Below are 25,746 nucleotides of genomic sequence, written 5' to 3' on the forward strand. Positions count from 1 at the left end.
TATGGAGTTTTACTATGCTGGACAAAAGCATGTGAGGTCTGGGGAATATAATGTTTGACCCCGGTTTCCGGGAGTATTTACAAGACTGCCAAATGTTCTCATGCAAAAGCGTACACATAGTACATGCCGCTTAATTTAACTCCAAGCAACTTTTTTTTTGAAAAGAGTTCCAAGCAACTTCTGACACGTGGAGGGTTTAAGAAAATTGAGTAAAAAGGATGGATCTACTAGTTCTGTAAGCCAATGAGGCCGCGACATGTGGAAAGAAGGATAAATAAAATATAAAGAGAGAAAAGAAGTTAATTAATTAAACACCGGCCTTCTTCTAACCATGTTTCGTGGCCTGATTGTTGGGTGTTGTCCTTTTCTCTAATTTATAGACAGGAATCTATGCACTCAACAGTCAACTCGACCTGAAAATAGTATTTGACCCTCGCACTGTGCTATCAAATCAGTGAACTCAGCAAAATTGTGTGAAGCAGTGAGCTTTGTTTTGTACCTTGAGTTGGGTTGTTCATAAATGAGGGTATTTATAAATCAAATAGAAAAGGATTTATAACTCCGGGTATAAATTTTAGTTAACAAAATAAATTATGATGATAAAAGATCAGAATCACTCAAAATTATTGAATTTAGTCCTAGGAGTAAGAGAAGACCAAATTAGGAAGGTTTCCTTGTTCATTGTCGTTTTTTAGAGGTTTAGAATGAGTATGTTTTTAAAAGATCCGAAATGGGAAACCTCTCACAAGTGAAATGGGTAACATCTTTCTCATATTGTGGGAGTCAAAACCCCTGATAGACTACTCCTCCTCCTCCTTCGAGCCACAAACTAAGAACTAAAATTAAAGATTACAATGGTCAAGTAAAGCATCACTAACAATAGGAGGAGACTCCTCAAACCAAGATTAGGAACTCCCAATATGTCGAGCGTAGCATATCAAACGATGAGCCATACCATTAGCTGAAATTCATTAGTAGTTGGATTATATGTGCCCCACTACTCAGTCCATTATATTCTAAAATCATATACGGGCCTATTCAAGGGTGGTTTTGCCATTTCCCCTTTGATTACAACCTAGCAAACGATTTCAATAAATTCTAGCATGGCAGATTCATGATTCAAATTGGGGGGGAGGGGGTTCATGTATTTACTGGGGGCCATTAACTAAAAAATACAAATTTATGTTAATATTATACAAAACATTACATTGATTGGTGAAAGCTTACTAAACATTGTAGGGGGCAGGACCAGCTTTGGCTTAAAAGTGGTTCCGCCTTTATATATGCGTGTAGCGTTCATGGACAGAACCACAGCCAAGGCTGTGGTGGGCTATAGCCTAGGTAAGTTTAGAAGGAAAAATAATAATAAATTTATATCTATAAGGCTCACTACAAGAAGTCTCTGCCTTTTGGTTTTTTCATCGCAAAATATGCTGTCTTATTATTATTATTTTTTGAAATTATCTCTTGCATTTTTTTGGGTGAAATTATATGTTGCCTTTGGCAAAAGGTTTTTGAAGAATAAGAAAAAAAACAAATATAGCCCACCATCAACTACAACACATTAGGGAAATATTATTTTATTAAGTTTATTTGTATTCTTGAAAACGGAACAGTATGTTAACCTAATTTGCCAATAAATTTTTAGGGATTTAAACTGCAAAGGTTAAAAGAAAAAAATCACTAGATTTTAAGCCGAAAATGTTAGCTTGCCCATCTAGCGAAAAATTTTTAGTTCCGTCCTTAATAGCGTTACTTTTATTTTACATAAATTGTCTAAGAATGTGAATATCTGTTGAGAGGTCTTACCATTCGTGTTTACATCTCTTCACAGATTAAATTAAAAAATTATGTTTAAATTAAATTGAATTAATTTTCACACGACATTCCACGAATACGCAGATACACAACCCATTGCCAATTCTACATTGCTTCGAATAAACATAAGAGTTGTCTATTTCCCTTTCTTAATTTTCTTATTTTTCCCTTTTTCTTTTTCATAGGTGACTCAATTCTCATGTCATGCCATTTTTCTGAAGAAAAAAAAAGTGAATTAATGGGGGCTCCATTCCTCCATTATTTTGTAGGAGCAATATGACAGGACCATTCAATGAGGGTGCCCACATTGATTGTCATAGACTCATACTTCATAAGGCCATTGACCAATTGGGAGACGAGAAAAACAAAACAAAAATAAATAAAGAGTGTTGCTATTTCCACTCATTTGTCATATTTTCTTATCCATCTTATTTTCAAAATTTTAAAGATAAATTTACCCATTTATAAAATGACTTCTAAGGACTTAGGGACAAAACCAATCTTCCTCATCTAAGTGTGAGCAACCATTTTATACCAGCCATTGGATTAACCGCACAATACATAGAGCCTTTTATTAACTTAAATTTTTGATCCGCACATTGCACACAACTTCTTCTTCCTCATCTGGCCATTCTCTTTGTTTTCTAAAAGCTTCCCATAGTTTTACTATTTTTTCCATCATAATGATTTCTCTCAAAGGTACTATCATTTTCTCTGCGAAAAAAATGTGGGCAAAATTAATTTTCCCTTTAAAGGCTCCTATTGTCCTTTTAAGATTTCATGAAATTCTATGTAATGAAGTTGTTGCTTCAAACAACAAGGGATTGGTATTATTTGATTGAGGGAGGTCAACATGATAAGAGCCTGGGGACCATAAGCATTCGAACCCATGCTTTAACTTCATGTTCTTCAACCATAATGTATTAAAATAAATAAATGAGAAAATAAATACTCAAATTCCCTCTTCTACCGCACGCAACCTCTCCCATCACAAAGCCCATGTGTCACCTCCTCCAGGATGAGAAAGATGGATGAACTCTTGAAAGAACCACAATCAGCTTGGAGGAAAGAAAGGGGGGTGTTTCCCTTAATACGGGTTAGGAAGTAAAACAGATATAAGTTGGGTTTTTGAAAGAATTTGCTTTGAATTAATAATTAAAGGGTATTTTAGAAATAATAGTGAGTGAAAAAATAAGATTGTGTTTTTTTTCAAATTTACATGATGAGTGAGGAAATATGACAGATGGGTAGAAATAGTAGCACTATAAATAAATAAATCTCCATAAAGTGGCAAAATCTGTAATTTACTAAATTTGCGGTACCCTTGAGATTGAAATTTGAAAGTGGAGTCGGCTAATGCATGCGGTTTTCCACTTCCAACTGTTCTCCAAATTTAAACATTAATCACTTTCCGCGTGGGGCCCTCAGAGTTCTCTAACAAAACCCGATGGTGAGTGAAAAGTCTCTTTCTTCCCGTAAATGGAAGCGGAAAGGTTAAATGTGACGCGTTGGATTGGATTGGAGGGTCCCACTAGGGACGGTGACAGAGCGGACACGACAATAAATGCCTCAGCGCTTGGATTTTGTTTTAGATTGGCATCACCGTCAGATGTTGGCGTTCTTGGGGTTTGGGGAAATTGTAATCGCCGTTGCCAACGCCAAATGTTGGCTGTTTGATGAGTTCCATGAAATTTTGGGATCTAGTAAATGGATTTGTGCCATTTATTTTTATTCTCCTTCTGTCTACAACTATGCTCTTAAACAAAAAAACCAAATTATGAACGACGACTGTTTTATTAAAAAAAATAATAATATATTAAATTCACACACACTACACGAATATTAGAATTTGAATAAAAAACAATTGACTCATAATCGTTCTTATTTTCTTTTTAAATACCATACATAATATAAATCTATAAACAATTTATAAACCAAAAAACTCACTTATTCAGTTCCCTTTTCCCGTAGTTATCCCTTCGACTAGGTTGTCTTATCATATTTGGATGCATGAAGGAAAAGTCTCTCAGAACATAATGATGTTTTCTAATTTTTCTAACTCTCGAAAGGATCTTGAAAACAGGAATATGTATGTTGACAGGAAAACAAATTAGGGTTAGTCATGGCACCTACGCATCATCCAATAATGCTTCGCATGGCTTGGCGATCATGGAACCTTTTGTATTGTCACTCGTTTTTATATTAGTAAGACAATCCATTGTTGCCAACTTTACACTTAAATTCCGAGAATGCTTTTTAACTTTTAACCGTTGCAAGAAAAAAAATACTTGTCTTCAAATTCTTATATTTTTGTCAATAACAGTTTGACACATGTGTAGATTTTTTTTGTTGTTGATATTTTTGAATTTTCCTAAATTTTTCAAACCGTAATTTACGAAAAGAATGAATATCTCATTTTAGAAGCAATATCCTTTTAACGTTAAACATAAATATCCTCACCCATACTTTGTTTGCTACACAACTTTTTTGGTTTCTCTTTGACTTCAAAAGGTGAGCGCTTATTAGTTATTACAAAAAAATTCATTCAACTCGTAATAATAATAAAAAATAAATATTAAAACTATGTTTCTACGTTTTGGTTTTCTCCAACTATTTTGAGCGGAGGGAGAGTAAACTACATAATTAGTTTGAAGATTGAGCTTTTAGGCCATACATGACTATATTTTAGAGTCCTACATACTACTATGTATTTTTTGAATTAGTTAAACTACTATTTATAGATAATATTCAAGATATGACACGTGTAGGTTGATAAGCCTTACAAAGATGTTCATCTTCCACTCGTGACCAATTTGGTCCCTCCGAAGTCCCGGACATTTTACAAATAATGTGAATAAAAAAATAAGTAAGGAGAATAAATTAGCAGGAAATGTTTGAATGAAATGACTGTGGAAAATATTTGACAAAAAAAATGAGTGTGAAAAGTTGTAAATAAGTAGAGAATGTGATAACATTTTGTATGAAATGAGTATGAAATTTTTTTAAGAAAGTTGGAGGTATTTATAGATATATTTTAGGAGAAAGAAAAAAAAACAGGGAGGCAAGGACTATGTTTGAAGATCATATCCGAATGCTTATAACTTCAATGGGACAAATCTCCATGATCTGTCCACGCACATAAGATGAAGTCATGCACAGTAAACACCTAAGAAATAATATTGGAGAATAATGGACGGACCAACCAACACCACACCATGGACTTCACTGTCACGCATTAAATCAGAATTATTGAAGAAAAAACATTGCCTTTGATTTTGTTTCTATCTATGCTTTTTCCAAAATTAATTTATTATTATATAGTTTAAGGAAGTGATTTACACGTCAATATGTTATTTATTTTTAAAGTAATAAAAAGATGGGAGGAATCCGTACATTTAGATGTGGACTTGGCTGGACTTATCAAAACACGCGTCATACCCCCGGTCCCAAAGATCTGTGTCCATTATGTCGGTGCTCGTTTGTTATTTTATTTCCCATATTTTTATTTTATATATATTGCAAAAGGATCCTATAGTACGTATAATTCGTTCCAGGCCCGTGAAGACATTTTCTTCTTATTTTTCTGTGTTTCTTCACCAAATGTTAACTTTAAATGTTTATTCGAATAACGAAATTATTTAGAGAGAAAAGATTCGAACTTACGACGTCTTTTTAACTATATTTATAATAAAAATGAGACTAATTGCATAAATTATACTTTTGAACACTTTAATTAACGATATAGAGTGATTGTTAATCGGTTAATTGATGTCTCTCTAACCTGCAAACTGTGAGATAGTTTTGTGTACCAGTTCAGGTGTAAAATAAAATTTCAAAAACTTGGAGAAAGTGATACAGAGCAAAAGTTAAAGGTAAGGCTTTTGACTTTCTAACAAAGGGCTGGCACGGCAAAAGTATAAGAGTAGAAGGTGTTTGTGATATGCAGGCAGTGAGTACAAGTGCATCTTAGAAAAATTTGATCTACCAGAAGCTGCTTCCACAAAAAAGAAAGTAATATCAGCAATGATATACACTTTCCAAAAGCTCCTTCATTCTTTTGGGTTTGACAACCACATATATGTAAATAAGGGATACCCTTGTGAGGTCTATATTTTCATAATCTGAACTATTTTAAAAAAAAGATATTTCTTCAAAGATTTTCCATGTAAAAAATCACTTGAATACAAAATTATTTGATCACTCAATTGATGGTTGTAGTGTTATTGTTTTCTTGAACTACCGAGTTTGTCAATTTTGTTGATCACAACTAAATGTCTTGATGTTTTCCGATTTTGCTAATTTTTTGCAATAATGATATTTGAATGAAGACTTAGAAAATGAATTGTTCAGAACATTGAAATAAAATGTATATCATACCCTACAAAGTGTCCCTTAAATGCGATGTTCACTTATCCTATTTTTTCATTGGGGTAAAAAAATTTAAACTTAGAACCTCTTTCACTATTAAAAAGTAAAGATAAAGAGCCAGTCCGTAAAGCAATGGTTAGTTATACAAATGAAATTAATCATAGAAATGTGGTAAAGATTTAAAATACTTTTACTTCCCATATTTCAAGAGAAATAAGTGTTTTTTTTTATAAATAGGCTTTAATTCAATGATCAGAACTATGCAGTTTTTAGGTTATCTTTCAAGGACTATTTATTAAAAAAACCTCTAAAATAGAAAATGTTAACCTTTCTATAATCAGTATTTTCATTTCAGTTTTATATAATAAATTGTGTTTTTGAGTGTGCATATATTAGACGACTAAATAATTTCAGGCGTGGAATGACCACTAAAGGAAGAGGACCTAAAATGTAGACGATTTCAATCATTTAATTTTATTATGGGGATAGTCCTAAGAAGGATGGGTGCACATTATTTTCTTTGAATTTGCTAGGATTGGGCATATATAATTAAGTATGGCCTTGTTTTTTTTTTTTTGGTTTATTTATTTATTTATTTCTTTTTGAAATAGATGCTTTATTAAAAAATAAATAAGCACTATAAGAGTGTACAAAAGATAGCACTGAAACATCTACTACTATCTAAAACCCAAGCATGAGAGACAGGAACAAATGCGTGATCTTAAAAAAGACTCGCGCCTTAATCAGTTTGTAATTGCATATCATTTTGAACCATTCTAGCTTATGATTTGGTTATGTTTTTGAGTTAAATTTGTGTTTTTAATCTCTTTTGTATTATCATTCAGTTATTTGAGTCTTAGGTAGCAATGGTGGCTTTGGATAGGAAAAGATGCAAAATGGTACAAAAACGTGCAGACTGAGTTAACAATTCTTTTCGGCCTTAACATCTTCATACGACCTTGGATTGGCCCAAATGACATGTGGTTGGAAAGATGACATTCTGAACTTCAAGATGGATGGCTCAAAGTCATCAGTTGCTTAAGGGAAGCCCAATTCGTGAACCTATGAAGTTGCTAGTCATGCTGATCTAAGGATGAGCTGATTGTTGCTTGGTCATGATGAGCTATAGTTTCTGGTGAGATTTGTTGGTGAAGTGCAACAACCAAATCAATTCAGAATTCTATTGCATTGTTGTGTTAAGTAAGGTTGGTGAAGTGAGTGTTGTTGGTGGAGACATAAATCAATTTAGAATTCTCATTTCATTCGCCCTATAAATATCACTTCCATTCCACATTATAAATCAACTACATTTTGGGATTCACACTCCCACAAATCATCCATCCTTCATTCCATCCTCCACACTCCCATCATTTTCCAAACACATTCAGAAATCACCCTCAAACGCTCCCACAACCCCAAACATTCCAGCAATCAACCCAACACTCTAAACAATCCCAAATCGCCAAAACAGTTCCAACAAGCCTTCCTTCCATTTCCCTATGAAATTCCTCTTTCTTAGCCATCACCACTCACCCAAACTCATCCTAAATCATCTCCTTAACCTTCATTCATCCTTCTAAACGTGGGGAAGCTCTTGGAGAAGCATTGGACACCATAAGAACTTCAGAAAAAGGATTTTTCTACTCTTATTGCATTCATTATGTTTTCTCATTTATGTTTAAGTTTTCTTCCCATTATGAGTAGCTAAATTCATAACTAGGGCTTTTTGATGTAACATAACATGAATTTTCTAGGTTTATAAATTTCAAGTTTCAAGTTTGATTCATGATTTATGTTCTTATTCATTCCGCCTACCTGCCTATATGCTAATCGGAATGCCTAGCTACCATTCAAATTTGTGTATCTTGGTTGGAATTAAGAGTAGACACCATATGCCTTAATTCGAATTGAACTATGAATAGGAAGAGTATGTATGGACATTTGACAACATGGATTAGATACATGCTTGGTTGTTTAAAACGTTCTTCTATGCTTAATGGATTTCTAATGCTTAACTTAGATTCAACAACAAGGATCTAATTAGGGAATTAAGAATACAATGTTAGGACCAGACACCATGGCTTAATCATACTTTAGCTAGAATCAATCTTCGAATCTGAATTAGACTTGTCACTTGAATCCTTATAACCTAGAATTGGATTGTTATGGTGAATCAAATGCCCGAGTCTCCAAATTTATTTTCCAATCCTTAAGACCACTCTTTATTACACTTGTTTACTTGCTTTCGTTTTCAATTTCATTTTGCTTCGTTTGTTTCCAAACTCAATTTCACTTTAAAATCTGTTTTAGACTTAACTTCTTGTTTCTAGAATTCGGTAATCTAAGTACATAATTAATATGAACTTATTAGATCTCGTGAGTACGACCTAGTATTTGTCTTGCTATACTATTAATTGACCTATATAATTGCGAGTTAACATAACAACATGCTTGAACAACTCAAAGAGAAACAATAAGAAAAAAGAAAAAAAGATTCGCACTAGAAGCTTGCAGCCTACAACAACAAAAAAATTAGAAAAACAAGCAAAAAGTAAAGTAACAAATAAAAACGAATCTAAAAAGTAAAATAACAAGTAAAGAAAGAAACTAAAAGAACACAATTGGACAATAAGAAAAGAAAACTAGCCAGAGCCCAATTAGATATCTACATGAGAAGAGTTAAAAGAATACATGAAAATAAATGTAGAGCAAAAGGTAAAAGATAAATGAAATAACATAAAGGTCAAGACAACATGGGCTAAATCGAAAGCACATCCCATCAGGTAAGGAAGCAAAATAAAATACTCCATGGGCCGAAGTCAGGATGAGGGGGCCAGGAAGCAGTTAATGGTAACAAGTCCAACTTATCTGATATCCACGTGTCACTCTAATTAGTTAGTTTGTTAAAATGTGTCGTGTCTTGTCGGGTTCGTATTGTGTCAAGATTATATACGTGTCAGGAATGCTCAACCCAAACCTAACTTGTTTAATAAACGTGTCATACATGGGTTGACCCATTAAGTTCTCGTGCCGGTTTCGGGTCGTGTCGGGTTGACTCGCTAAGTGGTGACAACTAAAAGACATTAAAAAAATAAAGAGAAAAATAAAAAATAAAAAAATAAACGGGTTAGTGGGTTGGCGGGTTATAAGGGTATTTTAGTGGGTTGACGGGTTACGTAGGTATTTTAGCAGGTTAGTGGGTTAACCCGCCATGACCTATTTAGTTAAACGGGTTATATAGGTATTTTAGCAGGTTGACGGATTGATCCAAAACTCACCCATTTATTAAACGGGTCAACTCGCCAACCCACTAACCCGTCTATTAAACGGGTCAAGGTGGGTTGATCTGAAAATGACATGAATTTTAATCGTGCGGGTTGAACTCGCTAAATTCTCGTGCGGATTTCAAATCGTGTAACGGATTGTACCTGAAATTGCCACCCCTTAGGTTGATAAGAAGTGGTTATGCTGTAGGTGCACATATATAAGCACTGTAACGATGTAATTACCAGTTAATAAGAGAAATAAGAAAATCAGTTTCTATGAGTTCTCTTTACAATTCTTCTGAACTTTTCAGTAGTTACCGCCAAACTGGAAATAACTTCTCCAAACTGATGTACGGTCCCAACTACTGCTCCGGCTATGTGTAGACACCAGAAAACCACCAAAATTTCAACGAAGCAGGATCGGAAATGTAAGCCACCTGCAACATTTGGAATGGCGGCAACCATCAGACTCTCATCTGGAGTAGGCATCGGGTGCGAGAAAGACTATCCCACCAACTTCAATCTGACAATCTGCAAAGAAACACCCTGCAAAACAAAACGAAAAAGACAGGAAACGAAAATAAAAACTGCACCACCAAACTGAGAAAATGAAAGACAATGGTGATTAATTTTGCTTTGTACAGATTGGTTAACGTTGGTACCATCCTTGGAGGAAGAGACATCACAAGAACTGCGAGACTAGTCAACAGACGCATCCTCAACCGTGTAAAAAATCATGAAAACTCTGTGCACGTTGAAACTTAAACGAGACGAGGCCTCATATGTACTTTTTTTTGGTAGAATAGGGGGCCAAAGCCCAAAGAGGCCTCATATATACTTCAGTTCATCATTATCTCATCCAAATGAGATAATCAAGCGATGTAGGCAAAATATATGTTTAAACCATCATTGGCCTCACCTAATATATAACAAAAACACTGACTGTGATTTTCTTTTGAAGATGAAACAAAACCTGAAAAGAGGAAAAGAAAAGATGCCTCAAACTCAAAGAGTGAGAAAATAATTCATTGGAAAAATAAATAAACAGAGGCGATGGTGTAAAACATGGACATGCAAATGCAAAGCTTTGATCGAATGGAGAAGCACTGCGTTCCTATCATCATCTCTGAGGTTTTCTTCAAACAAAAACAGAAACAGATGGGATATATAGCCTTGTGGTTGTGGACAAACAAAATAGCTCGAGTCTTTTCTTCTCCATTTGGTTTGAAAAGAGGGACGTTCAACAACTATATATTATATATAATGCAAGACTTTTAGGTGCGCCCGCCATGAGATGAGACCATGTGGATTGCAGAATATTATTGTTCATCCTCGGAGGGTAGTAGCTAGTCTTTAGATACAACAATGCAATTGGCTTAGTCCTAAAGCACACCCAGATTCTTATGGCACAGTTAATATGATTGGTCACATAATCCTATCTCAATCACATGCGATTTTGACATTTAAGATACGTTCTAACTTTTAGAAGATAAATACCACAAGATGAAAAGATAGTTAATAACTTTACATTGTCGACAAATAAAACAAAGATAAACTGGGAACATACATATTATTTAAATTAAATATCTAGAGTGCCACCTGGTTGGAGAGAACAAAGGATTGAGAAAAGGAAGTTCCACCATGAACGATATATGTGGCTGTCTTGGACTATGGTTTCGCTTTCTGCACTTTCTGCAACTCATATAATATTACCGCCGACATAAATTTAGAGGGAAAAAAAGTAGGTCAAAAGTCACTTTTGGTTTCTGTAGTTTGGCACTTTAACCACTTTTGACTCTGTAGTTTCAATTCTGTCAATTTTGCCATTGTAGTTTCGTATTTGTAGCAATTCAAGAACATATTAGTATTTTTGTCAATTTCTTTAACGATGCAAGGGGCAATTTTGTCAACCAAAACCCTTAGACCTTGTTTGGTTCATGGGAATAGAGACTTGGGAATGGAAAATCAATTACTTTCCCATGTTTGGTAAGTCCAAGAATAGGAAATCGTTGTCTGGTTCATGGGAAAGTAAGGGAGAAAGTGAAGCCATCCTCTTAACTTGGGTTTTGTTTTCCCTCATCATGGGAAAGTTTGGGGAAATGAACCAACATTAAATACACATTTTTCATGACCATTTTGTCTCCATTAACAATTTAGAATTACAATATATTATTAAATGTATTCTTTTTTTATTTAATTTAATATGGGTATAATTGAAAATTTATATAAACTCTGTTTTCCATTTCTACTCAAAACAAACATGGGAAATGAAATAAAGTGTATCTCCCAGTTACTTTCCCAGCATTACCAAACTTGGAAAAGGAATCTTCCATTTCTCATCTCTTAGAAAATGCCATGAGATATGAATTCCCCTAAAATTCATTCCGTGAACCAAATGGGACCTTAGCGTAAAAGCTTGTATGAAATCCTCCTCATTTCATATTAGGGCTCGAAATTCAATCACTAATCCCAATTTTTGAAGAACCCTAAACCCAAATGGCCAATTTCAAATCCTAATATGAAATTAGGGGAGTTTCAGATGAACTTTTATGCTCAAAGATTTTGGATTGACAAAATTACCCCTTGCACCGTCAAAGAAATTGACAGTAATACTAACTTATTCTTGAATTGCTACAAATACGAAACTACAGGGTCAACATTGACGGAATTGAAATTATAGGGTCAAAAGTGGTTGAAGTGCCAAACTATAGGGACAAAAAATGACTTTTAGCCAAAAAAGTATTTTGGAATTAAGATATGAATGAGATATATGAGAGGAAATTCTCAAGCATTGATTTTATTTATTGACACAGTTGATTATTTACGATACAGCTTTTAGCCTCAAATTTGATAATTAAAATATAAAATTAAAGGACCCACTAGTATAATAGTTTGAAACAAATGCTCTTATTCGAGTTTTAGCATCAGTGTAGTGTGTGTGAGTTTAATATATTATCGTCTCTCTCAATAGAAAAGATCCTAAAAAATACATAAAATCAAGGAGATTAACTAATATGACTACGTCCTCCTAAAACAATCAATAAATGTAATCAAATTTGAATAAAATTGAGTAAAAGTTAAGTTTTCTCAATGCGTCCACAGAGCTGGACTGATGTATGAGACTATAGCATCCGCATAAATGATAAATCCTTAGAAATGAATGCCTACATGTACTGATAATAATAAAAATAAAAAGAGGCTGAATCAATCTCAAGATGGAATGCTTTACATTAGATTGGATGCCAAATTAAGATTTTGTTGCTTTTCACAGGGGATTGCCTTGATAATTTATGGACCTTGCTTAAAGTCTGATTACTGTGTTATTTTAATAGTGCGTTTGGATTTCATAAATGACGAAAATTAATGTTCTAGAATTTGTAAAGTTTCTTATTTGGGTGATGGATTTAAAACACAGAATTTAACCTTTATTTGTAAAGTTATTTTTTTAAAAAACTCAATATGTATTGCGATTTTAAAAATGATGACTTTTAGATAGAATTTAAAGTTGGGATTTATGATCTCCAAATTCCATGTTTTTTCCCACGCGGAAATTCTAAATTTCTACTTTTTTTTTTTAAAATCCAAACACGAGAATTAATTCATGTCAATTTAAAAATTTTGAATTTTTTCAAAATCCCCAATTTATTCCCTCATCCAACCGCACCAATGGAAATACAATTTCTAATTTATTTTTGATAGATTACATCATTACCAACTTGTCAGAAGAGAGGAAAAAAAACAATGGAAGTTGTAACAGGGAAGCCTAGGCTGGGCCGCATGGCTTAAGCCCATGACCATGGCTAAACAAGCATTTTCAAAAAAATAGACTAGTCAACGACACCAAGGTTAAGAACTTAGCGAATTACCAAGTCAGTTACACGGGGAGTTGTTGATTAATTACCGCTTTATTTGTTTTTATAGAGTCCCACATCGGGTAACTATAACAGTAATTTACACCTTAAATATAGGGCTTTGTTTGATAATAGCACCAAGGCCTTTAGGGAAAACCCCACACCTATAATAAAGGTCTATTGGGCTTGACCAATTTATTGGACTTAAGTGGCTAAGTTGAGGACAATATCAGTATGTGTTGGTGGGTACTAGGCAGAGGTTCGATACCGACATGCATAAATGCTAGTGAGGCAATAAAATAGTCATTAGTGTTCGGTGGCCAATCATTATTTTTTTGTGTTTGTAAAATAGTCATTAGTGTTTGGTGGCCAGTAGTTCTTTTGTCCACATAAGTCATTAGTGTTTGGTGGGCAGTCGGTCTTGTTTTTTGTGTGTGTGTTCTTTCGTATTTTTGTATATATATTTTTTACAACCGAGATTGATAGTCGGGATGTTCGAAAAGAAGACCTCATATAGAGAAATAATTGCTCTTAAACACTTGAATTAAATCCTTTTACAATCATATTACTAAGTGTTCCAAGATACTTCATGCACCCCGAATTAAGCGCAGAGTTGTCAAATGTATTTTGAGTATCATTACTAGTACTAATGTCGCTAAAGATGAAAAGAGGACCACTTCATTATGTTTTTGCAATTCCATCGAAAAACTAAAGATGAAAAGAATTGAGGATCCTTGGCCGCTCAAGGCAAAAGGCATAACCCCGAAAAACAAGAGGAGGAGAAAAACAGGAAAAACAAAACGAGAAACCTGCAATCATTTTGCCCTCGATAAGATTTCTGAACCTTTACAACAACAAAACTAATGATGGCCTAAACATTGCGGCTTTTCAAGTAATAATAATTTTCCCAACCTTTTCACTACGTACTCATGAGAGTGAAGAAGCTACTATGATGCTATCTAGCTGGACAATATAATTCAAATAAGAAACGTAGAGAAGAAACGGGCATGAGCCCAGCCAACCCATGTGAAGCCCCAGCACAAAAGTTGCACAACAGAACACCAAGCGAGACATACGCATTATTTGTATTTATACACAAGGATGGATCCAACATCATGCTGGGGCACCCACCCGTTTCTGTTTTAAGCTTCTTGTTCAAGTTTTTGGTTGGAGTAGTGAACATTCCAATAACAACCAACAATCACTACAACAAAACCACATTACAGCCATTGGCATCCGTTATAGCGCAATGATCACGAATAATTGTGGGGTTTAACTTTTAGACATCGATAATGCTTTTAACAAGTTCGTCTTGTGTCACGCATGTTAGTGATTATTAATTAAACTTTTTGGAAAGGTTACCTTTTTTTTTGGTTGTGGGAAAAGGTTACCACTTACCAAGCCACTTAATAGATCATTCTATAAAAGTGTTTGGAACAAGTTAATAAGCACTTTGACCAGCAGGCTTTGCCTCTCACCCTAGCTACATGTATGTATCATACAAATTATATCTTATAATCAAATATCCGACCACATTTTTTTTTTTCCCTTAGAATTAGATGACTATATAATCATGCTCTGATTTAAGGACTCACAAATGCCATAACTCTTTTTTAATTGGTCGATCTCAATAAAAATAATATAAAAAATAATTACAATTAATTAAAGGTTTGAAATGCTCATAAAATAAAGCAGCCTTAAATTGTAAATTGTAAGGAGTCATTAAGAGTTCTTTCTCTCTTCTCATATTTAGGGTCTCCCTATTTTAGGAGGTCGATAGGGAGTATGGTTAGAGTCTTATTTTTTCAAATCCTCCCTAAAATTTGTATAAGGAGGTGGTTTAAGGAGCCCATTGTGAATGCTCTAATGCCACTTAAAATTAACTACAAAAAAAAATTGAACAATTATGGTTTAAAATAGTTTTATATTTTCTCCCTCTTTTCTTCCCCCCACCTCTCCCTCATTTCTCAGGCATCTCTTTCTTCTCTCTAAAGAAAAACAAAAAGAAAAAGAAAAAGAAAATCTTACAAAATGGGCCTTTTAATAATATTGTAAACCCACCTATTAAATCAGGCAGAGTTTTACTCTTCTATTTGGACCAAGCTTAACAATTGTCCGTTTATCAAGCAAGAGGCCCAGAATTGCCCCTTGAGCTTCAGTTGGAATTTAAGCCGTAAGTTAAATTGAACTTGGAAAAGAAGAAGGATGAGTCTCTCCGATCACCTCTTTAAAAGGTGGAGTTTCATCTACTCAAATTCTCATGAGGAATTTAAGCTGATCAACCACTGACACATATTTAGCATTTTGGAATTAAGATTTGAATGAGATATATGAGAAGAGATTCTCTAGCATTGTTTCCATTTATTGACATAGTTGATTATCTACGATACAACCTTTAGCCTCAAATTTGTTAATTAAAACATAAAATCAAAGGACTCACTAGTGTAATGATTTAGAGCAAATGTTCCCATTCGAGTCCTAGCATTCGTGTAGTATGTGTGAGTTTAATATTTTATTGCCCCTCTCAATATAAAATGTCCTAAAAAACACATAAAATCAAATAAATTAACTAGTATGTCTACGTCATGAAACAATCAATAAATGTAATCGAATTTAAATAAAATTGAGTAAAAGTTAAGCTGGACTGACGTATGAGACTATAGCATCCATATAAATGATAAACCTTAGAAATGAATGGCTGCATGTACTGATAATAATATAAAGAGGCTGAATTAAGCTTTTTGTCTGCTACAGTTTTGGTCCTTTTCATAGGGGATGGATGGATGATTACCTAATGAGTTAATTGGCTTGTTAATTATGGACCTTGCTTAATGTCTGATTACTGTGGTATTTTAATGGAAATACAATTTCTACTTTATTATTGGTAGATTACATCATTACCAACTTGGAAGAAAGGAAAAATAACGAACGACTTTCTATTAAAACCGCGGAGGCTTTGTCCCACATCGAAGAATTGTGTATTTGACGAGTTCTTTATACACTTTCGCTAAAGACTTATTACTGTCCCTTCGGGGACATCCGATAAAATTGGAACGATACAGAGAAGATTAGCATGGCCCCTGCGCAAGGATGACACGCATAAATCGAGAAATGGTCCAAATTTTTTTTGCCCTTTTTCCGCCAAATTTCGAATGTTTTTTTTTTTTTTTTTGGTGCTCTCCATGGTGTTTACCACAATCTCTAGGGCTAAAGGCGTTGTTCAATGCAGTTGCAGAGGCTTGAGAAGCTATGAGCATTTTGCATTTGAAGTCCAAATTTTTTTTGCCCTTTTTCTGCCAAATTTCGAATGTAATTTTTTTTTTTTTTTGCGCTCTCCATGGTGTTTACCACAATCTCTAGGGCTAAAGGCGTTGTTCAATGCAGTTGCAGAGGCTTGAGAAGCTATGAGCATTTTGCATTTGAAGTCTTCCATGGTTCGGTGTCTTAGTCTTTGATCTTCCAGGTATGAGTAACAGTTTCAATTCAATCTACTTTTTTAATTTAAAAGCATATATGTCCAATATTTGATGGTTCAATGACTGATTTTTTAGTATGGGATCTTGTGTTTTCAATTTAATCCATGTAAAAAAGCTCGCCTACTAGCTGTTTGATAATATGACTCTGTTACTATGACCCGTATAAAATTGTTAAGTAAGCACTTCAAATGATCCTCTGATAATCCCTTACACATGTGAGGAGCTGCTCCACTTTTTTTATTTCGTCGAGTCAATGTTCAACATAGGATGAATAAACCCAAGATATGTTTCTTTTAGTTGAGTTAGGTGAGTATTAGTTTAGAAGTTTCAATCTTGGTTGTTTGAGAAATTCTTAAATCATAGATGGAAGGGTCGTTTTAGTCAGAGCAATGCTTAGATAAGCAAGGAGGTTGGAGGGCAGATTAGTATACTATTTTTGATGGGTCGGTGACGATTACCTATTTGGAGTTGCAGAATGGGAGTTTGATTGTGCAGAAGTGGAGATTTGGGAGCTGGCTTGATGGGTTGATTAACGGTATGTGAAGTTTTGCTTTTGGTTGAACGTATTTTTGGTTGATTTTAATTGGTTTTGTGATTTGTTGACTGAGTGTGTTTCGTTTGAATTTTTGCAGGTGAGGCTTACACTCGAAGGGCCTGAACCTGGCTCACTGTTGTCAAGCTAACACATTCGGATATTCCCGAGGAAGACAGGTTGGTTTTGATTTGAGCTTTTAAATAATGGGTTCTTCTCAGTTTATAGTTTCATTGATTGGGATTCTGTGAGTTTTACCGTTTTCTTATATGCATTGCTGATTACTTTGGTAATGTAGATATTGGAATTTGACATACTTGGGTAGGGTTTCTCTTGAAAGTGTAGAATTTGATGATTTTGGATGCATAATTCAGATATAATGTTTCCTATCAAAACAATTTGCTGATCGCAATGTCATTGATAGACAGGTTGTCTTTAAAATGTGTTGTCAGTCCTGTCACGAATTCAGCAACGAAAAATCATTGTGGCAATTGGCGAAAATGAGAAAGAGTTGTGTCAGATTTGTCTCGTTGGATTGATTTCTCGTACTTTTAGTAGTTTTGTTTTGTTTTTTAAAAATTTATTATATCTTAACTATTCACTTTTCATCACTGCTAGAAAAAAAGGGTTTGTTTCTCAATGCCCTGCATTGGAGTTTCTTCTGTCATCTAAATAGGTGCTACTGCATTGGAGTTAGTTCTTTACTTGTTTCATTGATGTTAGCAAATGAACATATATATAATTGTTATCTTGTTTATTACTTCTTAGCTGTTAAATCACAATTACTAATGGGGAAAGAGTATTAGAAGGGGGAATAAATTATGTTGCTAGCAAGTTGAGAATTATTTTCATTCTTAAAGACCTCGGGAAATCATTTTTAGAACATTCCCGATTGAAAACATCTAGGCCTTGTGTTAGTGATTGATTAAAAGTTATGTTTCAGGTTGACTGGTTTGTCATGGTTCTAAGATGTTGATGTGTAAGGGAAAGTTTAGGTTTTGGTGTTGGTTTTGGAGAGGGGGTTTGTGTTGTATAAGATGCTATCTGATGTCCTGGGCTATTATTTTGTCTTAGTTCCTGAGCGCTTTGTTGTAAGCTTTTAGCTGTAGTCTTCACCTTTTTCTCCTCTCATCTATGGAGCTTGCATTTTCTGCCAGGTACCAGGATGAAGGTTTTAGGTTGTTTTGTAGAACAGTGCTGGTTATGTATGGAAAAGTGTCATGAATGAAATTAGGGTTGCAAACTTACGAGTTGAGCTTGGCGAAATGTGGGGAGCTGTTAGTATAGTATGAGATTTTGAGAGATACAAAAGTGCTGGTTTAAATGTGATGGTCATGATTTTTTGTCTTGATCACAATGGTGTTCTGTTCCTTGTCCTTTGAACTAGTCTCAGGCCTTTGTGGATAAGGATTTGCAATTCTTGTAATAGCAATGTTGAGTTTTCGGTTTACAAATTTGAGTTTTTTTCTTTCCGGGTACATTCATCTGTAATTCTTCCATCTGGAGATCATGTTCAGTGGAGACAGACTGAAAATAGAATGGGTATGTAATTAGGAACACGACATCTGAAACCTGTGTGACCTGCACTATCTTTTACAGAAGTACAAGAAATAGAAAGACCATAAAACTATAAGCGTCATACAAATTTTTGGATTATTTCTCTGAGTCCATCAAGTACAGGCCACGCTCCACAAGGGCTTGAGGTACACAGAATGTCAAAAGTAGTTCCAATTGATCACGACCCATAATATGAAAACAGTCGTATTTTGCAAAGTAAAAAGAAAGCATGCATATCCTACATGATGAGCATATCCTACTTGATGATATCAGGTTAGAGTTGGGATTAGGGACATGAAATCTGAAACCTATTTTCATGAAATTTCTTTTGTTTCTGACATGGTTTTTTGTTTACATACACCTATGTTCTTGGCTTGAATTTCATGAAAACAAAACCATGTTCTTGCCTTGAATTTCTTTTGGTTTATTGTGAGCTTATGATGATAACAGCGCCTATGTTCTTAGGTTGAATTGGTAACTTATTGATATTTATGGACTCTCATGCCTTTGACTGACTCATATCATGACAGGCTCCTTGAGCTCTCAAAGCTTGCACTCATGAATCTTTCGAAAGTCCATACTGTCTGTTACTTCGAAAACCATGAAGCTGATGGATCGTTCGAAGTGATTGTCGGAGTTGCTTCAGTTTGAGAGCTAAAAGGTAGTGAAAGCCATACCTTAGAAATGAATGGCTACATGTACTGATAATAATATAAAGAGGCTGAATTAAGATTTTGTCTGCTACAGTTCATAGGGGATGGATGGATGTATGATTACCTAATGGGTTAATTGGCTTGTTAATTTATGGACCTTGCTTAATGTCTGATTACTGTGGTATTATAATGGAAATACAATTTCTACTTTATTTTTGATAGATTATATCATTACCAACTTGTCAGAAGAAAGGAAAAATACTTATCTTCAAATTCCTACATTCCTGTAAATAACAGTTTGACACATGTGTAGATTTTGTTGTTGATGTTTTTGAATTTTACTAGATTTGTCAAACCATAATTTACGAAAAGAATGAATATCTCATTTTAGAAGCAATATCCTTTTAACGTTAAACATAAATCTCATCACCCATACTTTGTTTGCTACACAACTTTTTTGGTTTATCTTTGACTTCAAAAGGTCAGCGCTTATTAGTTATTACAAAAAATTTCATTCAATTCGTAATAATAATAATAAATCAATATTAAAACTATGTTTCTACATTTTGGTTTTCTCCAACTATTTTGAGCGGAGGGAGAGTGGACTAGATAATTAGTTTGAAGATTGAACTTTTAGGTCATGCATGATTATATTTTAGGGTCCTACATATTTTATTATTTTGAGAAAAATTATGAATTGTTTGAATTAGTTAAACTACTATTTATAGAAAATATTCAAGATATGACACTTGTAGGTTGATACGCCTTGCAAAGATGTTCATCTTCCACTTGTGACCAATTTGGTCCCTCCAGAGTCCCAGACATTTTATAAATAATGTGAATAACAAAATAAGTAAGGATAATAAATTTGCAGGAAATGTTTGAACGAAATGACAATGAAAAATATTTGACAAAAAAATGAGTGTGGAAAGTTGTAAATAAGTAGAGAATGTGATAACATTTGTATGAAATGAGTGTGAAAATTTTTGAAGAAATTTGGAGGTATTTATAGATATATTTTAGGAAGAAAAAAAAAAAGGGAAGCAAGGATTATGTTAAAAGGGAAGCAAGGATTATGTTTGAAGATCATATCCGAATGCTTATACCTTCAAAGTAAATTTAGGTTTTAGTCACAAAAAAACTTTCACTTTTTGAAAAAGCCAAAGCTTTTTCAAAAAAGACAGAAAAACCTCTCAACTTTCAAATCAAAAACATGCAAATGTAAATGATTCCTTAGGAAATCCAAAAATAAATAAGGGCAATTTTGTTTATTTTGGCTTCTTTTAAAAAATTTCTCTCTCCTTTGAATTTTTCCAAAGTCTCTCATTTTCAATGGGACAAATCTCCATGATCTGTCCACGCACATAAGATGAAGCCATGCACAGTAAACACCTAAGAAATAATATTGGAGAATAATGGACCAACCAACCAACACCACACCACCACGGACTTCACTGTCACGCATTAAATCAGAATTATTGAAGAAAAAACATTGCCTTTGATTTTGTTACTATCTATGCTTTTTCCAAAACACGCGTCATACCCCCGGCCCCAAAGATCTGTGTCCATTATGTCGGTGCTCGTTTGTTATTTTATTTCCCATATATTTTTATTATATATATATTGCAAAAGGATCCTATAGTACGTATAATTCGTTCCAGGCCCGTGAAGACATTTTCTTCTTATTTTTCTATGTTTCTTCAGCAAATGTTAATTTTAAATGTTTATTCGAATAACAAAACTATTTAGAGAGGAGAGATTTGAACTTACGACGTCTTTTTAATTATATTGATAATAAAAATGAGACTAATTGCATAAATTATATTTTCGAACACATTAATTGACGATATGGAGTGATTGTTAATCGGTTAATTGATGTCTCTCTAACCTGCAAACTGTGAGATAGTTTTGTGTACCAGTTTAGGTGTAAAATAAAAATACAAAAACTTGGAGAAAGTGATAAAGAGCAAAAGTTAAAGGGTGGGCTTTTGACTTTCTAACAAAGGGCCGGCACGGCAAAAGTATAAGATTTGAAAGTGTTTGTGGTATGCAGCCAATGAGTACAAGTGCATCTTACAAAAATTTAATCTACCAGAAGCTGCTTCCACAGAAAAGAAAGTAATATCAGCAATGATATACACTTTCCAAAAGCTCTTTCATTCTTTTGGGTTTGGCAACCACATATATGTAAATAAGGGACATCTTTGTGAGGTCTATTTACATTGTATTTTCATAATATGAACCGTTTGGATAGGAAAAGATGCAAAATGGTGAAAAAACGTGCAGACTGAGTTAGCAATTCGTTTCAGCCTTAACATCTTCATCTGACCTTGTATTGGCCCAAATGACATGTGGTTGGAAAGATGACCTTGGATAAATTTTCTAGCTTGGGATGAGAAGCTTGTGACATGGGAGCAAAATTGCCATGAGTTTAGCACTGAAGAGAAAACTAAGTGTTCCTGGGGGAAAATGGGTATTAAGGTAGGAGATGAAGAGTTTGCAGAAAGGTTTGGCTGAGAATAAGGAAAAAGAGAGGAATGTGTGGCTTGAGTATTATTTCCGGCAACTTGACAGTGACTCTGTCAAATGCTAGAGCAGCTTTCCAGAAGGGGAAAAAATGGGGAGAAGGATGAACAGAGCACGAATTTGCTGGGTGTTGCAGGTGAGAGAGGAAGTTTGCTCTCTGAAATTTGGGTTGTCTTTGGGCGGGTAGAAGAGACCCCTTTTATAGCCGCTGGAAGCCATCGTTTTCCAAGAAACCCTAATGGTTTCTATATAATTTGGCCAAGATTTTTCCTTCATTTCTCCTCCCCTTCTTTAACTTATCTTATTCTAGCAAAATCTTCTCTGTCCAATCTCACAAAATCATGGATTTTTGGGAGCTCAATGCTCTTTCCCGCAGCTGACTCTATTTCTAGCCATCTCATTCTTTTCTTTTCTTCCTTCTTTCATGGCCAGGTCTGATGAGGGAAAGAGAATGGGTATGCATGCTGGTTCAAAAGTCGATTCCTCTCCTAGTAGGCTGAGCGCTAATATCCCTTGGTCCCTTGCGTGTCTTTTGCTTGAAACTTGCTCCTTTCCCATGTGCTGGAACCTCCCAGCAGCTTTGTATAATGGACCTTCAAACTTCCCCTTCGTGGCTTTTGTTTTTCCAGCCAAATGTTGGGGCTTTTGTAGCTCATTATGGTAATTGTATGAGCAAAGGTGATTCATTAAGTAAGTGGACTTTCTTTATCAAACGTTTGGGCTTTTTGGTTGAGTCAATAGGCTATTTTGGTTGGGCTATTTTTGTTTGGAGTGATGAGCTATTCTTTTCTCTCTTGTGCTCACTCACATGTTTGGGCCTATGAAATGGGCTCGAGTCCCAAGGCTCCCAAGCAACCCGGGACTTTCATTTCTCGACCCATCAATGGGTCTCATGACAATTTATTACCATCCATACAACAACCTACTCAAGCAAGCCTCGGATATTTGAGTGGCTTGGGGCCCACTTAAGCTTGTGGCGTGATTGGGTGCGGAATAATAATTCCTTGCTTAGCGTGGCATGTAGCTTGGCGTGCTTCAATTTTATCGTTTTTGAAGAGGGACACGGTGCTTAGTTTAGCATGGGCTTGTATTTTATAATATTATCTCAATCCTTGACATGACAAATTATTTATTTAGCATGGCATGTGGACTATGACTTGTATATGACGAGCCTTCGTGTCCTCCGATATGTGACTTTTCTTAATACAGTATCATATTGGGCCGAAAACTTATTTAGGCTTAACTATGAACTTTTTTGGGCCTCAACACCAGTTAACAAGAGAAATAAGAAAATCAGTTTCTATGATTTTCAGTAGTAACCGCCAAACTGGAAATAACTTCTCCAAACTGATGTACCGTCACAACAACTGCTCTGGCTATGTGTAGACACCGGGTAACCACCAAAATTTCAACAAAGCAGGATCGGAAATGTAAGCCACCTGCAACATTTGGAATGGCGGCAACCATCAGACTCTCATTTGGAGTAGGCATCGGGTGCGAGAAAGACTATCCCACCAACTTCAATCTGACAATAGCAAAGAAACACCCTGCAAAACAAAACGAAAAAGACAGGAAACCAAAAAAAAAAACAACTGCAAACCATGGAAATCCTGAAAACTCTGTGCCCGTTGAAACTTAAACGAGACGATGAGGCCTCATATATATTTCAGTTTATCATTATCTCATCCAAATAAGATAATCAAGCGATGTAGGCAAAATATATGTTTAAACCATCATTGGCCTCACCTAATATGTAACAAAAACATTGACTGTGATTTTCTTTTGAAGATAAAATAAAACCTGAAAAGAGGAAAAGAAAAGATGCCTCAAACTCTCAGAGTTAGAAAATAATTCATCGGAAAAATAAATAAACAGAGGCGATGATGTAAAAGATGGACATGCAAAGCTTTGATCGAATGGAGAAGCACTGCATTCCTATCATCATCTCTGAGGTTTTCTTCAAACAAAAACAGAAACAGATGGGATGTATGGCCTTGTGGTTGTGGACAAACAAAATAGCTCGAGTCTTCGGAAGCCTTTTTTCTTATCCATTTGGTTTGAAAAGAGGGACGTTCAACAACTATATATTATTTTTATATTCCAGGGAATATAATGCAAGACTTTTATGTGCGCCCGCCATGAGATCATGTGGATTGCAGAATACTATTGTTCGTCCTTGGAGGGTAGTAGCTAGTCTTTAGATACATAAATGCAATTGGCTTAGTCCTAAAGCACACCCCGACACCATGACCCAGATTCTTAGGGCACAATTAATATGTGATCGATAAGTGAATTTAATTAGTCACATAATCCTATCTCAATTCACAAGTGATTTTGACATTTAAGATACGCTCTAACTTTTAAAAGATAAATACCACAAGACGAAAAGTTAATAACTTTACATTGTCGACAAATAAAACAAAGATAAATTGGGAACATTCATACTATTCAAATTAAATATCTAGAGTGCCACCTGAGTGGAGAGAACAAAGGATCGAGAAAAGGAGGTTCCACCATGAACAATATATGTGGGTGTCCTGGACTATGATTTCACTTTCTGCACTTAACGAAAGCGCTGATTTTAGTCCCAGTCCCAGTCCCAACCCAAGCCAATGCAACTCATATAATATTACCACAAACATAAATTTAGAGGGAAAAAAAAGTAAGAAAAAAGTCACTTTTGGTTCTTATAATTTGGCACTTCAACTACTTTTGACCCTATAGTTTCAATTCCGTTAATTTTGCCATTATAGTTTTGTTTTTGTAACAATTCAAGGACATGTTAGTATTCTTGTCAATTTCTTTAATGATGCAAGGGGCAATTTCGTCAACCCAAAACCCTTAGCGTAAAAGTTTGTTTGAAATTCTCCCCATTTCATATTAGGACTCAAAATTCAACCACTAATCCCAATTTTTGAAGAACCCTAAACCCAAATGGCCAATTTCAAGCCATAATATGAAATTAGGGGAGTTTCAAACGAAATTTTATGCTAAAAGATTTTGGGTTTAAGAAATTGCACATTGCATCGTCAAAGAAATTGACAGGAATACTAACTTGAGCTTGAATTGCTACAAATACGAAACTACAAGTTCAAAATTGACGGAATTGAAATTACAAGGTCAAAAGTAGTTGAAGTGCTAAACTATAGGGATCAAAAGTGACTTTTAGCCAAAACAGTGTTTTGGAATTAAGATATGAATGAGATATATGAGAAGAAATTCTCAAGCATTGATTTTATTTGTTGACACAGTTGATTATTTACGATACAGCTTTTAGCCTCAAAATTGATAATTAAAATATAAAATTAAAGGAGCCATTAGTATAGTGGTTTGAAACAAATGCTCTCATTCGAGTTCTAGCATCGGTGTATTTCAAATACAACTTCTTTAGGGTCCAAGTTTATAGGGTCCCTTCTGTATTTCCAATACAACTTCAAGTTCAGATCAGAATGAGGGATGGACTAAAGTTTGGTTTTTTTTTTTTTTTCTCTTTTTTGTTTTACATTTTTTTATATGTAAATCGTATATGCTGGGTGTTCTTGGGTTGTCATGGCTTCAAGGGAGTTCTGGAATTTTGTTCATTTTTTGTGTAGCAGGTTACTAAATGCATGCTCAGGATTTTGTCCATTCAACTTGTTCATTTTCAGTGCTGGATTTCTGGGTAGTGGACTTGATTCACTTGAATGATCTTTGACTGTT

At 34.6% G+C, this 25,746-nt stretch overlaps 2 long non-coding RNA genes across 4 annotated transcripts; one reads left to right on the forward strand and one right to left on the reverse strand.

Annotated features, from left to right (window-relative positions):
- Positions 9,595-10,658, reverse strand: LOC109950452. The gene is made up of 2 exons (XR_002272664.1): positions 10,115-10,658; positions 9,595-9,998 (listed from the first exon to the last, which is right to left on the reverse strand). It is a non-coding gene; the product is annotated as an uncharacterized LOC109950452 (long non-coding RNA).
- On the forward strand, positions 16,073-19,746 carry LOC18771244. 3 transcript variants are annotated; one of them, XR_002272663.1, is made up of 6 exons: positions 16,073-16,417; positions 16,533-16,612; positions 16,688-16,766; positions 17,143-17,314; positions 17,412-17,490; positions 19,399-19,746. It is a non-coding gene; the product is annotated as an uncharacterized LOC18771244 (long non-coding RNA). The 3 variants fall into 3 exon arrangements; XR_002272661.1 differs by having other exon boundaries at positions 17,254-17,314; XR_002272662.1 differs by lacking the exon at positions 16,533-16,612 and having other exon boundaries at positions 17,254-17,314.

The sequence above is a fragment of the Prunus persica genome, chromosome G7 (genome assembly GCF_000346465.2).
Source record: "Prunus persica cultivar Lovell chromosome G7, Prunus_persica_NCBIv2, whole genome shotgun sequence".
NCBI classification, from domain to species: Eukaryota; Viridiplantae; Streptophyta; class Magnoliopsida; order Rosales; family Rosaceae; genus Prunus; species Prunus persica.